The following is a 6,000-nucleotide window of genomic DNA, read 5'->3' on the forward strand; positions in this document are numbered from 1 at the left end:
ACTAGATTTCTCTTCCTTGAGTTCGACCCGTATTTACACGATCCGTGCACTTGCGGTTATTTAATTTTTCAAACAGTTATCGTGTGAGGGTCCCACGTAACAAATTTCCCCTGCTGGTTACTGCGTGAGGGTTCTGCATAACAAAGCTTTTCCTTTTGATTAGTGCTTGAGGGTTCCGCCTAATTAAAATTCCCTTTTTTTTGTTATCGTGTGAGGGTTCCACATAGCAAATTTCTCTTGCTTGTTACTGCGTGAGGGTTCAGCATAACAAAGTTTTCTCTTTTGATTAATGCGTGAGGGTTCCGCCTAGTTAAAGTTCCCCTTTTGTTATTATGTTAGGGTTCCACATAACAAATATTCTTTGCTTGTTACTACGTGAATGTTTCGCATAACAAAGATTCCTTGTGGTTAGCGGGTGAAGGTTCCGCCTAACCAAATCTCCCGTTTATTAGTGCACGAAGGTCCCGCCTAACTAAAAATTCTATTTTCAAGGCGTGAAGGTTCCGTCTAATTATCCCAGCCCCATTTTCAGTGCGTGTGGGTTCCGCCTGATTGTTCAAAGTCCAAATTGCCATTTAATAAAAATTCAATCCCTTTTGTATCTTTTCATTTGAAATTTCGGGCCAATCAAAATGTGTTGTCTCTTTAGCTTTGGCATTCGTGCGACAAGCGCCCTCTGCCAAAGAGGGGCATCTGTAGACACCCCATTTTCATCAAGCCCTAAACTCCTGAAGCGTCCGAAACAAATCCCGAAATTCCCAAATCCTGAGTCTTGAAACCGAATTCAGAATCAATTTCAAATTCTCAAAGTTGATCTCGAAATTTTTGAAAAAAATCTAGTCCCAAGTGCGAAAGAACCTGAAAAGTCCAAAATTCCCTCGTCTACAAGGCATTTTGGAAAACCCGGAAAGAGGTACTCATATCGTTTTCCTTCATTCAATGTTCAAGGAGGGTGATTTATCAAAGCGAGGATGTTTTCATGTCAATTCCCATGTACTTTTAACCCAAAAGAGAAATGACGAGCTAGGGGAGTGCTCTTACCAAAAACATGGTTGTTCTCACATCATTTTCTTAATCTAAGCAAGGCAAAAAGGGGGGGTATATCATCAAATTCAAGGACTGCCAATACTAGTTCCCATTTGAAAAATAGAAGAATTTATACCCTATTTCTGTAAGCCCAAGGGTTCCCCAAGGGTTCCCCATGGGTTCAGTCAATCACCTTGTTTTGATGATTAACAAATACAAATTGATTAGTCGTTTATGGACTGATCAGTTGCCTTGAGTGTTGTGTCTTAGACAGGAACTTGACATGCTTGACATGTCATATCGCCATTACACAATGCAACACAACACATGCTTGAGGATCAACATGCAAAGGAGCTTGAACACATTGGTGGCATCATCCTTGGAAGATGTTAAAGCAAGGAGCTCAAGTGAAGATCCCACAAGCAATCCAAGAACCACATTGAAGATCAAATGAAGATTGGCTCAAGAGTTCATTCAAGAGAGTGTTCAAAAGGGTAGTATGTATCACCTTTCTCTCTTGTGTTTTCTCTTGATCAAGGCACATCTTAAAACCCTTAAAAATATGTTTTTCAAAGAGACTAACACACCCTTTAAGGACTTAAATGGATAAGTGAATGGCCATGGTGGTGTACCAACATGTTGGGACCCATATGGCATTCAACACAAGAATGAACAAAACAGAGTTCCGAAGCAACAACCTGGACCAGCAACTAAATCCTATCAAAACTTATTTAAAACATTTTCAAATATTTTTTAAAATATTTTTAACAGATAGTTCTTATTTTTCTCATATCCGTAGAGTATAGAAACGTCAAAATCCGACGAGAAATGAGGGAGATATGAATTTTACAAGTTCGACACTGTTTGCTGGAAACCAGTCTCGGAACTCCGAGAATTATTCTCGGAGCTCCGATCTCGGAACTCCGAGAACATTCTCGGAGCTCCGAGAAATGCACCAGATTCTAAATTTAAAGGCTCTGTTTGAATTCTCGGAACTCCGAGATTTTCTTGGAACTCCGAGAATTTCGCTCGGAACTCCGAGAATTTTTCTCGGAACTCCGAGAAATGTTTTTCTTCAAAAAAATATAGCCGTTGGGGTGCAACGGCTAGTTGATTTTTTGACCCAGTTTTGACTGTTTTACCCCCCAAACGGTCACATGGAGTTGGGACTTTATATATACCCATTCAAGGGTCCAAAACACCAGAGGAACATTGTCCAACTTCAACAAACCATAGAAAATCATTTGTGAACTATTTTTGGTTAAATTCTCTCACCAACCAAACTCTTTGTGCCTTGATTTGAGAAAATCTTTTGAGATTGGTTTAGGCTTAAACTTGTTTATTCTTGAGAGCATCTTTGGAGCTTCAACTTGCATTGTAGCCTACATAGAGGCAAAGCTTTTATCTTCTTCTTTATTCTATCGGTGGCAAGGGCATCCGTGTTTAATTCCCTTGTGAGAAAGCGCTTAGAACTCGGCGGAGAAGGAGAGTCATTGTAAAGGTGGAAGGGCATCCTTATCTAATTCCCTTGGAGTGTAAAAGCCTCGGAGCCGGGCGTCGTGGAGGTCTCAATAGTGGAAATCCTCAAGTGCGACCTTGAGTAGAGTGGAGTAGGCCGTTTGCCGAACCACTATAAATCTTTGTGTCACTTGTGTTGGTATTTCTCTATCTTTCTCTCCCTCTCATTTTCTTATTTATTTGTGCTTGCATTCTTACATATTTGGAATTGAGTGAGTAGTTAGCATTTTGGTTTTGATTGAATATTGGTACCTTGCTAACTAGGCTATAAATCACCTAATTAAGTTTGCTAATCAACAAGGGTTTTTGAACTTATATTAATTTGTAATATTGTTTAAGTTCAACTATTTCAAACTTAATTAAACAAGGGATAAGTCTTGGGTGAAATTTTAGTAAAAGTTTTCAAAAGGTAAAAGTTTTATAAACATCCTATTCACCCCCCCTCTAGGTTGCCAAACCAAGTCACTACTTGGATTTCAATTTCCTATCCCAAACCACCCAATTTAGGATGAAAGAGAGTGAGAAATACACTAGTAGGGGTTGTCCTGAGCAAGGATAAGGGGTGCAAATGTATCATTCCCCTTTACATGAGATGGGGGTTACCCATGAGAGAAAAGGGGGGTCAAATATATCATTTCCGTTTGGGTCTGTTTTGCCCAGCCCCCCCGCCCCCCTTGTGCAAAGGAGTAGTTATAAATGCATTAGGAGGTGGCTGTCCCAAGTAAATGGAGGGGGTGTATGAGTATATCATTTCCCTTAAAGGGGAAATGAATTAGGGTTTGAGAGGGAGCCCCATTTTCTGAAAAAAGGGAGAGGGGCAGCCGCAAGAACAGCAGCAGAGGGAGAGAGAGAGAGAGAGAGAGAGAGAGAGAGAGAGAGAGAGAGAGGGAGAGAGAATTTACAGAGAGAGGGTTTGAGAGTGGGAAGAGAGGACAGGAGCTCAGTCACCGTCAATCCTACCCGATTCCGGCCTCCATCTCCACCGCACCACCACCAGCCACCATAGCCTCATCTTCTTCCTTTGTTCAACCTTGATTTCCACCATTTACTTTTGCCATTTTGTCCTCTGTTTTGGATCCGAAACCCACACCCCCATACCCGATCACCACCACCATCTTCAACCTCTAGCCACCTCCATTAGCATCACCTCCACTTCTACTTCCATCTATTTTGTAGCTATCACACCCACCTCTTTTCTACATCACGCCCAATCATCATCACCGTTGTTTCTGATAGCCACCATCATCACCTTGTTCTTCTATCCCAGATCTACTTCTCTCATTTCTCTCTAGATCTGAAAATTTGGGAGAGCTTTCATTTAGGGTTTGTAAAATGTGCAAGGGAAGAGGAAGAAGATAAAGGACAATAGAATTTCCAGTGATTTGCAGAGAGTGTTTCAATAGAAAGCTGAATAAGAAGAAGAAGAAGATCCGACCGTCCTCGAGTATCATCTCCAGCCACCCCAATTTCAAACTCATCTCACCTTCTTCCAGGTAAAACCCATCACCTCGATTTCGCCCTTTTATCTTCATCACAACCATCACCTTCCTCCTTGTTACCAATATGAGCCACCATCTTCTGCGGTAGCATTACCGGAATCCGGCCACTCCCACCTTCTCCGACCATCACCCACCTCCATTCTCAACCCTATTTCTTGGCCATTTCATCCATTTTTAGTCTCTTATCCAACTCCATGACCCTGTTTTCCCAGCCGAGCCTCCATTAATTTCAGCCACCATCTACCACATTCATCACCCTTTTGAATTCCCATCACCTCCATTTTTTTCGTCAAATGCCCATTTTCTCCGATTACCACCACCCATAGCCACCACTTCTATACCCTTTGCCTCCATTATAGCCACCCACTCTGCCGATTGGATCCCCATTTCCTGTCATCCCAGATCTGAAATTGGGTGGGATTAACATAAGAAGAAGAAGAAGAAAAGGGAAAGGAGAGAGATCTGAGAACTCTCTGGTTTTGTGGAAATTGAAGAAAAGGAGAAGAGTTTACTTGGGTAGAAGAAAGAATTTTCTTGGGCATTTTGGGCAAAGAGGAGAAGACGTGGCCAAGAGGTAATATCAGTTCTATCTTCTCCTTACAATTTCATTTCTTGTTTAATCTTGTGTGGGTAATCTTGGCTTTGATGTTTGCTATGTTTAGCAATTTGTTGCTTTACAGCTTCTTTGACTTCTGTTCCATGAATCTTGTGTGATTGTTGCTTGGATTTTGGGAGGTATCTGTATGAAACCCATTTTTCTCTTGATTATCATCTTTCTGCTACTTCCTTTTGATGAATCCCTTAAGTTAGTCCTAGCTATTAGAGTCGTTTTCTATATGTGCTCGTATACATTTCACTCCCTGTTTTCTTAAATTTAGATAGATTTCATGAAAGGAGTATGTACATATGCTCTCTCTACTGTGTCTAGTATTCTATTGGGCCACAATTGGACCTCAGAACCTGTGCAAGGCATCAAAGTTTTCAACCTTGGTTTATAAATGAGAGAGTGTGATCATTGAAATACGGTAAGACCTTCATTGCTCAAATTATGATGATGTACAGTCCATAAGCTGTTCAAGGTCTTTGCAACATAACTCATACACGAGAAGGAGATAACACATGTTCCGTTTTCTCATATCGTGTGAATTGTTGAGCTAATATTTTTCCTAATGATAGATTTCATTTCTTGGTCTAGATTACATTTCCTACCCGTGGTCTTTATTGGAGTGCAACCAAATTGGTAGTGCCATTATCAAATATCGAAATGTGGAGGTCGATCGTGGATCATATATTGTATAAGCCCAGCACCCGTGTGATGACCCCTTTGGATTCAGATTCTGTCAAGGGGAGAGGTCACTTAAAATACAAGTGAACCCTCTATAGATTTCTTAGCCCGTGACCCATTAGCAAATGGAGTTTATATTTCCACTAGAGAAGATAGAAATGTAGTCTCATTCCCAACTTAAACCTCACTTCGATACTCAACTTTTGAAGTGTACCGAGGCTGTGTAAGGGCAAGGATCCAGTCCCTTGCATCCGTATGTTTTTCTCTTCCTGATCTTTACAGTAGGCATCCAAAAGTCATGTGTATGTTCTGATAGAAATGTCATAGGTTTTGCCCTTTATTCTAATTTCTTGTTCTGGACTTTAAGGGTAACTTGCACATTTTACCTTCCAGTTTCAACTAGATTTGAGCTTCAATGTCCCATTTCCATTGTCTCATTCTCTCACTCTACTGGTTCTTCTTCTGTTTTTGGGATCTTCCTCGGTGTCAGGAAATTCCTTGGTCTTCAGGAGTTTGACCAGTTTATGGACGATATATCGATTTTGGGAATATCTTGTCGGGCTTGGGGTGATGACGGAATGTTTTTTGAGCCACCCCTTTGCCCTTCATGTCTCTTTTCTTATCTCGTCACTTCTCATGGGGCTTAGGGGTTTCCTCTTGTTCGTGGTCATC

Source organism: Tasmannia lanceolata, unplaced genomic scaffold (genome assembly GCF_043159265.1).
Source record: "Tasmannia lanceolata isolate RefF3 unplaced genomic scaffold, GAP_Taslan_0.1 ptg000003l, whole genome shotgun sequence".
Taxonomy (NCBI): domain Eukaryota; kingdom Viridiplantae; phylum Streptophyta; class Magnoliopsida; order Canellales; family Winteraceae; genus Tasmannia; species Tasmannia lanceolata.